This window comes from Trichechus manatus, unplaced genomic scaffold (genome assembly GCF_000243295.1).
Source record: "Trichechus manatus latirostris isolate Lorelei unplaced genomic scaffold, TriManLat1.0 scaffold00180, whole genome shotgun sequence".
Lineage (NCBI taxonomy): Eukaryota > Metazoa > Chordata > Mammalia > Sirenia > Trichechidae > Trichechus > Trichechus manatus.
The window spans coordinates 5170379-5182494 of record NW_004444116.1 but is presented as its reverse complement, the minus strand read 5'-3'; the positions used below and the strand labels follow the sequence as shown (position 1 = coordinate 5182494).

At 41.2% G+C, this 12116-nt stretch overlaps 1 pseudogene; it reads left to right on the top strand.

Annotated features, from left to right (window-relative positions):
• Window positions 1-11438: 11438 nt before the first annotated feature.
• The window catches only part of LOC101348470 (60S ribosomal protein L7-like), a 7205-nt pseudogene continuing 6527 nt past the window's right edge, over window positions 11439-12116 (top strand).

The window sequence follows — 12116 nt, the reverse complement described above, 5'->3', positions numbered from 1 at the left end:
TGGAAGTGGCAGAAGAGAGGCGGTTTGGGGCTCCCCCCCCAGACGCCTGCCACAAGAGGGAGGTTAGCATTAGTTAAAGGGGTAACCACTGGATAGGATTTCACTAAGACTTCGGCCGAATTTGGTTGTCAGTTGAAGATCACCCTCCCTCCTCTCCCGCCTCCTGCCCAGCCAACTCGAAATCATTACCATCCATTAGGTGGGCCGTTGACATTCTGTAATCTTATAAAACACACATCTTTAGAACAGATACGTTTAGAAAAATATCCTTAGAAAGTCTTGCTATTTTTATTCGTTTCTAACCTACAATCTGAGTAAACTTCTTGTCATGAAAGGGCAGCTTCTAGATGACTTTCCCCCCTCCCTCCCAGCTCTCCCATCCTCAGATAACTGTGCTAAGCTCCTTATATAGAAAAGTTCTGGAGTCATCGTTATTTTCTTCTTTGAAGGATATAAGCCGTGGTCTCTTTTGGGAAGAGGCACTGGTCTATCTGTACAGTAATGAAGAGACTCACAATAGTGAAGGGGTTAAAAACTCTTAGCCACCTGCCGGAGAGTAACAAGTCCTATAATTTCACTTACCTGGGTGTCATTTTCTCTATCTTACAATGGGGATCTGTTGCTGGGCCTATGAGGGTAGGCACTTCTTATCCTCACCTTTCTGCGTGTCTGTCTGCCTTGCAAATGGAAATTGAAATTAGCCCTCCTCCCTCTCCAGCTCTCCCTTTTCAGGTTTGACAACATTCAATGACTATTCACCATGGGTTGAATAATATAAAGGGACACAAGCATTATAAGTCATGGCCCCTTCACAACAAAAGCTCAAAGTATTCAGTAAATAATGAGCACTTATGCCAGTCTTTGAGCTGAGGCTGGGGCTGCAACATTGAAAACTTCTCTGACCAGCTATATCCATAGTGAATAATTAGAATACAATGAAAGTACACTAGTAGATACAAAATGTGAGAGCCCAGGACAGGCATATCAAACAAATATGCCTATATAGTTCAAGGAAGACTGGTAAATGTTTAATTAAAAAGATAGATACAGATCTCTGGAGAAAGATGCTCAGATATTATCTGATAAGGTTAATCAACAAATCATTAATTTTGAGAACTAGGAGGGAACTTGGGATCACAGATTTTAATGTTAAGTCTGTGTTAGATGCTATATACAGAGAAAAGTCAAATTTTTAAATCTAAAAATAGATATACATTGTCAGGCAATATGAATGTACCTAAGAGGTCAGTGTCACAGAATTTTTTATATCAGATTTTCTCTGGTGATATAGACAGATCATATTATCTTTGTGGATATAATAGTTCCTACCCTTTATGAGCCTAAATTTCAGTTGAGAAGATAATGCATCAAAATATGAAAAGTGTTACATCGATATAGATGTCATAATGTAAACCATGATTAATTTTCAAAAGAGTTGTAGAAATAAAAGATTTTTTGTTCAGAGAAAGGGAAAATCACTGTGTACGCTGGAAAGAATTTATACAGAGTCAGGGCTTGGCCTGTGAAGAATAAATAACTGCCATTTACTCACCATATTTGAAGCATGTGCCAAGCTCTTTACATCTGATTCAGATTTGTTCTTTTAACCTTTGTAACCCTGAGAGGCAGATTTTTGTCTTGTGTCTTCATTTTGTAGGTAAGAAAACCAACAGAGAGAGGTTAAGTTACTTGCCATAGGTCACACACCTAGGAAGTGATGGAATTAGGAATCAAACCTTGCCCTATCAGGCTTCAAAGACCATGCTCGTAACCATAAATGGTATAAACAAAGGTACAGAGATGAAATGCCAGGCATCCTGGTGGCTTAAATGTGACCTCACAGTAAACTCAGATCAGACCAGGGATGACACATAAAAAGTTAGTAGTTTTCACTTGTGTTGCTGTCAGCTTGTCCCATAAATAAACCCAGAGTAACCGCATATTCCCATCCTGAGGGGTTTGACAGTGAATGGTCTCATAATGGAGTTAGGGTGAAAAGGATGATTGGCAGTATAAGGCAGGCAAGCAGAGGGGTGGGAGAGCAAATAAGGACAGAATTTCAGAACAAAAGATTAGAGTACAGAGATGCTGTATGTCCTGATAGAGGCAGAGAGGGCCCGGCTCAAGAGACTACAGAAAGAGAATGAACTCAGAGCATTACAGTCTAGAATTACCTCAGAAGATGAAGGAGACCGGGAGACCGAGCAATCTGACATAGATGTGTCTGGGCAACACTTTGCCAAGGAGTCCGTCTCTTCCCACTCCCAATCCCAGATACAGGATTCAGAATGGTTCAAGTTGAGTCCACAAGACAAGTATGCTTTTCATGTGAAAGGAAAGATCCTCTTATTAAAAGAGCATTCATTATTCTCTACTGTAGGAACGCATTGGTTTCCCAGGGGAAAAATGGCCCTGCTGTAGCCCTGCCTATTAGCAGATTTTTCTATTTGTGATCGAAATGGTCTTGGCCTTGGCCTTGGCCAAAACCTTTGGGTTCCTTGACTCGGACATTATTTGGGCAGATGTGTCCTTACACTTCCCACATTCTAATCTTTCTTTTTTTTATCTTCTAGATTAGCCTGGGCTAAAGCATCTAAAGACCCTAGGATTGCTGTAGGTCAGCAGTCCCCACTGGAGAAAAAGATTTTGGTAAATAAATTATTTTCACAGCATACAGTTTGTAACCTCTAGGAGAAGAAATGTTAGGTTTAAAATCCTTCTGCCAAAGTGACATCTTCAGATAGTAGGTCTACACTGGCAAATGTTTCCCAGCTATATCCATAGTTATATCCATAGTTATAAAATAAAGTATCATTTTTAAAACCTCAAACACTATATTTTTAAAAAACTAATTATTGGTTTATTCACCATAGGTGAATAAGGCAGTGTAGGGTGATGGCTCACGTGGGAGCAATGGGAGTAGAACCACAATTATTACACCAAAGTAAATAGAAGACCATTATCTTTTCTTGGTTTCAGTAAATAGAAGACCATTATCTTTTCTTGGTTTCAGTAGTGAGAGTGGGCTCCTGTTCTAAGTGTGTTCAAAGAGATGGTCACATTTTAAAATGCTATACCTTACTTTGACAGAATCTAGGAGGCGTGCATACAACAGCAGCAAGAAGACTTATAATTCAAAAATACCAAGAGGAGTATGAAACACTCTGTAAGGAGCAGGCTCACTCTCTTGACTACTGGCTTGCCAAAGCAGAGTCTTATTATAATAAAAGAGTAGTGGAGATGATGAAAGAGCAACAGACAGACAGTGAAACTGAGGAGAAAACAACCCAAAGCATAGAGGGACAAAAACGGTACTATTTTGTACCTGAGAGAGAGCTGAAACACATAGAAAGGCACATACATCGAACAGGAAAGGCCAGAGAACTCAGGAATAAAACATTAAGACACCTACTTCGGCCCGTCAGTGAAACAACACTCCCGAAGATTGTGCCAGAAGAGCATGGCATGCAGAACACAGAGAGAAAAAAGCAGGTAAATGAGAGGGAGCAGATGCAAATTAAAGATCACCAGGAACGCATGATTCGAGGGAGAGAACTTCTGGAGCAAAGACTCAAGGAAAGGCTCTTGAAAACAAACCAGAGCCAGCCACCTACACATAAGAAGCACAGGAAGGTAAAGAAAGAGATAAAAGAGTTTGAAAGAGTTATTGCATATCCTCTTTTCCAGCCACATCATGCAAGTCTGATTAAAGTAAATATTCTTAGGGAAAAATCTCAGGATAGAGAGGAAGGGAATACAGTTATAAAACCACATCAAAGAAAATTCTTAACTATGCCACCCTTTTTGAGAAGTCAAATAGGAAAAATAAAAAATTAGTAAAGTTTCAGTGTTTTTATGATAAAATCACGACTCTTCAATGATTTTTTTTTTAAATGCAGGTTTTCATCTCTCCCCAGGGTTCAGTGAGTATTCCCATTCTGGGAGGTATCAGATAGTTCTGAACTTAAAACTAGCTTAGCTATTTTTAAGCTGCCTTGTGTTTGGTCGAGTTGCTTATCCTCTTTGATACTCAGTTTTCTCATCTGTAAAGTGGGAATGATAATATTTCATGGCATTAATGGGAAGATTATAATTTTTGTGAAATGTTAGCATGTATTAGATGTTAATAAAGGTTTATTTCCCCACTTTGGGGTGTCCCACAGTGCTGATAATTGGAAGGCCTAGGTTGGGCGACAGTGGTGAATGAGGACTTACTGTAATCTGCTTCTCCCATTCTCCCTGCTCCCAGCCCTCCAAGGTTATCTTGATGAGATTGCTATAGTTTAGTATATGGTCTTTTATTTCTAGTTCATGCCTTCATCAGGGAACTACTAATCAGGCCTAAAAGTCTAACTTGCACCATATAATACATTTGTGTGAGAAACTTAATTTTGAGAACTTCCTTTGTGCCAGGCATTGTAGTTACTGGGATGAATAAAGAGAAATCCTTGCCCTTGATTAGTTCACAACTAATGGCATAGATCACTCTATAACCTGATAATATAACGTGGTAATAGGTATGATAGAGGTATGTACAGAATGCTGTACAGAGGAGGGACACCTGAGCCAGCCTAAGTGAGCAGGATGAGAAGGAAGAAGAATGAGGTCAGAGAAGGGACTATAATGGTCTCTCATGTTTCTTCCAGCTCCACATTTTCTATCACTCACTTAAGCAAGATCCCCCCAATGTTTAGGTCCACTAAGGGGTAAGCAAATTCACCCTCTGTCAAACACATGCAGACACACATTTCCTCCAGTACTGATTGACCAGCAAATTCATGAACTTAGAGTGAGAACTGTAATTACCAAGTAGAATGTAATTTGTTTTCCAGTTTACTCTCTTCCCAGATACCAGAAAGATGGGAAAGTAGGGATTCAGAGTTGGTGAGTAGAGAATCAGAGATATGAAGAGTGAATACTTTAAGGAATATTACAGTTAAGTTGTGATGATCCTGATGCCCATCCTTCTGTACTAGCAGGACACCCTTTACCCTGAATATTACTAGATCAGGGTGGTCCAATAGAGCTTCCTGTCATGATAGAAATGTTCTATATCTGTGCTCTTTAATAGGGTAGATACTTGCCACGTATGGCTCTTAAGCATTTGAAATGTGGCCAGTGCAACAGAGAAACTGAACTTTTATTTTAAATAGCCACCTGTGGTTAGTGACTGCTATGCTGGACAGTGCAGCACTAGATAAAGATAAACTTAACTCCTGTGTTCTAGACTCCAGTCCCACCATCAGCTTTCTGTCTTTGACATTATTTGCTGATATGATGTTAGATCACTGCTCATCTTAGACATTAGTATCAGTTGAGTTTCTTTTATATCTGAGAGGTTCCTAATCCCTTGAAGAGGTTAAAAAAGCCAAGTAGATGACTTCAGTATGGAAATTAGATGACTGTGGACTGCGGTTGCTTAGATTGGTTTCAGGAACTTGTCCTCTCTGCTAATTTTTGAATTGGTGACCAGGCCCTGAGATGACACCAGAATCTCATTCCTACCTACCTCACTTGCCTCATACAGATTATTTGCCCTGTCGTCTGGTCTTCCATTACCATGTCCCAGCCTTGGATTCCATGCCTTGCATAGAAGTAGATCATCAGAATGCAAGAGGCAGAAGGCTTCAAAATGCAAATCAATAGAATAATAACAAACTTTTCAGTAGAGGGGACTAAATACATACCTATTAGTGATTATTTACCATGACAATTTTCAATGCTGGACACAAATTCGTGAATTCAGGTCCCTCTTTTTCTCCAAATCTAGCATAAAAGCAACTGGTGATCTCAGAGCAACTTCACACTGAATACAGCTAGGAATATAAGTCTCTGGTCAGTGGGTTCAGTACATCCAAACCTGAACACCTCATCTCCACCTCACCAACTATATTCACCTATTCACTTCTGGTACTCTGTGGGAATGATCCCATAATACTTCCAAGCACCCTTGCTTAAATCGTAAATTACAGTTTATGCTTTTTTTCGAAAATCTTTTTTCAATGTGAAATGTTGTATACAAATAAAAAAGTATATGAAAATGTGTATGTACAATTGGAAGAACAGTAATAAATGCCCAGGTATCCATTTTTCAGGCTGAGAAATGGAACATTGCCACACCCCAGGAGCCCCTATGTACCTTCCCTATTGACATTCCTCTCCCTCACCCCTAGAGGCAACTATCTTGAATTTTATGGTAATCGTCTTGCTTTAGGTTTTACCATCTACGTGTGTATCCTTAAATGATATCATTGTTTAGCATTTCCTGGGTGTAAAACCAAAAAACCTGTTGCCGTCAAGTCAATTCCAACTCATAGTGACCCTATAGGACAGGGTAGAACTGCCCCATAGAGTTTCCAAAGAGTGGCTGATGGATTCAAACTGCTGACCTTTTGGTTAGCAGCTGAGCTCTTAACCACTTCGCCACCTGGGCTTCTTCCTGGGTATAGCCTTAATTAAATGGAATTATATTGTATATAACTTTCTTCTTTTGCTCATTAATATTTTTTAATTCATCTTTGTTGATGTGTGGACCTGTAGTTCATTTCCATGACATGAATATACCACAACTTAATTACCTGTTCTACTGTTGATGTCATTTGGGTTGTTTCCAGTTTTTTTCTTTTACAAATGGTACTTCAGTAAACTTCCCTTTAACATATTTCCTGGTGCACATATGCAAGAGTTTCTCCAGGGTATATGTAAGTTGTGGTACATTAATATGACAAGCCTGGTCCTGGAGCTTGTTAGATTTCCATTCGATTATGTTCTTATACACAAAAGTATGTTCTGTAATGTCTGGCACATATTAGAGTCTTAAGAAGTATTTGTTGAAAGAAATTTTGCTGGAAACATCTGCGTTTGAGAGAGCCAGGCCCCAAATACAAAAACAGCTGATAACATACCCCTGTACCTTCTTGGAGCCTTGGTGGTGTAGTGGTTAAGAGCTGGGCTGCTAACCAAAAGGTTGGCAGTTTGAATCCACCAGCTGCTTCTTGGACCTTATGGGGCAGTTCTACTCTGTCCTAAAGGGTCACTATGAGTCGGAATTGACTCAGCAGCAATGGGTTTGGTTTTTTGGTTTAAACTTTCTTACTCATAGAAGCCCTGGTGGTGAAGCGGTTAAGTGCTTGGCTGCTAACTAAAAGGTGGGCAGTTCGAATCCGTCGGCCACTCCACGTGAGAAAGATGTTGGCAGTCTGCTTTTGTAAAGATTACAGCCTTGGAAACACAATGGGGCAGGTCTACTCTGTCCTATAGGGTCACTATGAGTTGTAATCAACTCGATGGCAACAGGTTTATACCATCTTACTCACATCCTGTCTGCACAATTATAGTCAGTCCTTCTTTGTCCTTATATTTCAGCTGAGAAATGGAAATATCTTCATTGGTTTTATAATGCCCTTCCAATGAATTCAGGATTTGTTTCTTCTTCTATCCCCTTTCCCAGAACTTTCCACTAGTTTCTAAACAAGGTTACCCACATGCCCTTTTCTCAAGGCAGGTAATAGCATGATAAAATAAAATTTTTTTAAGTTATGAACAAAGAGGTTCCCAGAGAAGGGGGACTGGGAGTTCCCTTTTAATACCAGGACACTGGAGTCCCTGGAGGGTCAAGGGCTCTGTAGCAGTTTGCTGTTGTCTGCTGGACAGAATCCAAATTTCTTGGCCCTCAAACACTCTGAGATTTAGCCCTGATAGAGTACTGAGTGTGGAGTCTGGAGATTTGTTTTGAGTCCCAACTCTGCTGCATATGACTGGCTGACATTGGGCTAACCTTTACTCTTAGAAGCCTCAATAGAGATCTTAAAACTTTTTCAACTGATTGTTCAAACGAGATAAGAAATGTTAAAGCACTTTATAAGCATAAAATGCTACAAGTATGACAGATAGTTATTGCCCTTCTATTGTTTTCTTCCCCTACTTTCATACTGTGCCATAAACTCCTACCAGACAGAGGCATGGAAACCCCATAGTTAACGTGTAAAATGCAAAAGGAAGAAATGAATGAAAAGAGAGTAGTTAGTAGACATGAAAAAAATAGCAAATAATGGAAAATTTAGGCTTAATAATAAAGTGTCCAAGTTTTGCCAAATGCTTATCTACTTGATGAACTTATTTGAAATTCTGGGCACAGGATACTGTAGTGGGCAGAATCTAGGGTGAGCCAGCATAATGGAGACTATGGCAAGTGTGAAATGACCATAGTAAGAGTAGTAGTAATAATAGTAGCATCCAAACCTGTCTAACTTCAGGGAGAGTGTCTTAGGCTGGGTTATCTAGAGAAGCAAAACCAGTAAAGTGTATAAATATATATAGAGAGAGATTTATATCAAGGAAACAGCTCACGGGATTGTAGAGGCTGAAACGTCCCAAGTCTGTGAATCAGGATAGAGGCTTTTCCTGTTTCACATAGCCGCAGGGACTGGTGAACCCACGATTGGAGGTCAGAGAGCAGGGCTCTTGCTCACAGACTGTGAAAATCAACAAATCCCAAGATTGGCAGGTAAGCTGCTAGCTGAAGTCCCAAGAACCAGAAGTCAGATGAACAGGAGCCAGCTGCAGGATCCAGAGCAAGCAAAAGCCGGAATGTGTGCTTATATTCGGATGCAGGCCACACATCCAAAGAAACTCCATTTCAACTGATTGGCTACTCACAGTAGATCCCATCATGGGGATGATCACATATAAACACCAAGAATCATGGCCCAGCCAAGTTGACACATAGTCTTAAACATCACAGCGGGTAATGCGAATACAAGATCAGCCCGAGGCTGATCCCTATGAGGTGGAGGTCAGACATACGTCCACTCTCCAACCTTTTTACCAATTCTGACACTAGCCATCCTTCCCCTGGCACACTCTGCTTCTCTTCTGTGTTTGATAATCAATTGCAATGATCACACAGAACTCACCCAAAACCCAAAACCCATTGCCATCGAGTCAATTCCAACTCATAGCAACCGTATAGGATAGAGTAGAACTGCCCCATAAGGTTTCCAAGCAGCACCTGGTGGATTCAAACTGCTGACCTTTTGGTTAGCAGCCCTAGCTCTTAACCACTACGCCACCAGGGTTTCCACAGAACTCACAGCCCATACTTAAGTGGCTTATTAAGGAACGGTATAACTCAGGATAAGTGTCAGGATAAGGATCAAAGTCTCCCTTCTTAGTGCAGTACAGTTCTCTCAGCTCCTCTTGACCTTACAGGCTTCCTCTAAGCCCCCTGAGGGCAGGCTCTTCTTGGCCCTGCTGTCTGTCACCACTTGTTCTGCCACTGGACCCCTTCTCGGACTCTTGATGACTTCAGTGTTACAGCCCTTGACCAGTGTTACATCTCTTTCAGGAGGTTCCTTTTCTCTTCTCTTTCTCTGTTTCTCTCTTCTTTCTTCCTGCTTCTGTCTGCAAAATCTCTGTGTAGTTGGCTGATTATATATACAACTCTTTGTCAATTTCAAGGCATGGCTTCTCCCAGCAGGGGGCCACAAACTGACCAATCCCCTCTTGGCAGGCCACGGATGCTTCATTTGCATAGTAGACTTCAGTCACCTCATTTGCATAGTCTGTTGACCAATCCTTGCAAGGTGCATACTAATCACAGGGCAGGCTGCAGCCCAGGACTAGACAAAAAATATCAAAACCAAGTTGTTTACAGCTTACCCAGGAAATGTCAATCAACCTGGACAAAAGTAACAAACCCTCTGAGGCAGAAAACTAGGGCAAAGGTAATTCCTCAGGGCTTAGGGGAAAAATCTCTCAAGCTGTTTTTCTAAAAAAACCAAGGCAACAGGCCACATAAAGGGTCTCATTTCACCACAGCAAGTCATTACCCAGGATGCAAGGACATGATTCATTTAAAGGTAACCAAAAAAACCAAACCTGTTGCTATCGAGTCAATTCCGACTCATAGCAAACTTATAGTAAAGCCCATTTATTCACTCATTCCATGTATATCAAATCCTATTATGCCAAAGCTGGACAATGAATAAGGAAGACCAAAGAAAAATTGATGCCTTTGAATTATGGTGCTGGCCAAAAATATTGAACATACCATGAACTGCCAGAAGAACGAACAAATCTGTCTTGGGAGCAGTACAGCCAGAATGCTCCTTAGAAGTGAGGATGGTGAGACTTCATCTCACGTATTTTGGATGTGTTATCAGGAGGGACCAGTCCCTGGAGAAGGACATCATGCTTGGTAAAGTAGAAGGTCAACAAAGAAGAGGAAGGCCCTTGATGAGATGGATTGACACAGTGGCTGCAACAGTGGGCTCAAGCTTAGCAACGATTGTGAGGATGGCGCAGGACCAGTCAATGTTTTGTTCTGTTGTACATAGGATCACTATAAGTCGGAACGGACTCAACGGCAGCTAACAACTAAAAACAGTTATGCACTCTGCTGGTTGGCAGGAATGTAGGAATGAGTAAGACAAGGTCCTCTGCGCTGTTAGAGCTTGCAGTGTAGTGGTAGAGATGTTGTTGTGTGCCATCGAGTTGATTCTGACTCATAGTGACCCTATAGGACAGAGTAGAACTGCCCCATGGGGTTTCCTAGGCTGTAATCTTTACGGGAGCAGATCGCCAGGTCCTTCTCCCTGTGGAGCTACTGGTGGGCTCAAACCACCGAACTTTCAGTTAGCAGCCAAATGCTTAACCATTTCACCACCAGGGCACTTGTGGTGGAGATAGGCACATAGATAATTATATTACAGAGAGGAAAAAGCTAGTAGAAACATATTCTAAGTGCTACAGAAGCAATGAAGGACTGCTCAACCCTTTGGAATAGAGCTCAAGAGGTGCTTGGAAACATTTTGAAGAAGTGGACACTTTCTGAAGGACGAAGAGTTTGATAAGCAAATGAAAGAGAAAGGAAATCTGGGCCCAGGGAACAACAGGTGCAAGGGACCTTCAAGTCGCTGGATTTGCAGGTGAGGGGTTAGATGAATGGTAGTAGTTGATACCATGAAGAATTGCCGGGGTCAGATCAAGTGGGACCTTGCATAGCATGCAATTTGATTCCAACAATTGAGAGTGACAGAAGAACAAAACTGGTAGGTAAAAAGAAGTGAAAAATTACTGAATTAATAAAACAGTATTAAGAAGTTTCCATTTGCTGGGGCAAAGGGATTGAATGCTTAGGGGACTCTGAGCTTCTGTTAAGGGTGATAATATAATTTAGGAATGGATAAGGGTAGTGGTTGAACAACATAATGAACATAATGTCATTGAACTGTACATGTGAAGATTGTTGAAATGAAAAATGTTTTGTTACATATGTATTTACCACAATAAAAAAAAAAAGAACACAATAGCAAAAAGACAGAAACAACCTAGACGCCCATCAACAGATGAATCGATAAACAAACTATGGTACATATACACAATGGAGTACTATGCAACGATAAAGAACAATGATGAATCTGTGAAACATAACGTGGATGAAACTGGAGGACGATGAGCTGAGTGAGTGAAACATAACATGGATGAAACTGGAGGATGATGAGCTGAGTGAAATAATTCAATCACAAAAGGACAAATATTGTCTGAGACTTCTATCGTAAAAACCCATTAAAAAGTTTACACACAAAAAGTAACAATCTGTTTGGGTTATGAGGGATGGGAGGGGTGGGGGGAAAATACTAGATAGGCAATGGATAAGTGGCATCTTTGGTGAAGGGTAAGACAGTGCACAGTGCTGGGGAAACCAGCACAACTTGTACAAGGAAAGGTCATGGAAGCTCCCTAGACACATCCAACCTCCCTGAGGGACTGAACTGCTGGACAGAGGGCTGTGGGGACCATGGTCTCGGGGAACATCTAGTTCAATTGGCATAACATAGTTTATAAAGACAATGTTCTACATTCTATCTTGGTGAGTAGCGTCTGGGGTCTTCAAAGCCTGTGAGCAGCCATCTAAGATACTCCACTGATCTCACCACTTCAGGAGCAAGGGAGAATGAAGAGAACAGGATACAAGGGAAAGATTGGTCCGAGGGAATAACGGACCATGGCTACCAAGGCCTCCACCAGACTGAGTCCAGTCCAGCTAGATGGTGCCCGGCTACCACCACTGACTGCTCTGACCGGGATCACAACAGAGGGTTCTGGACAGAGCT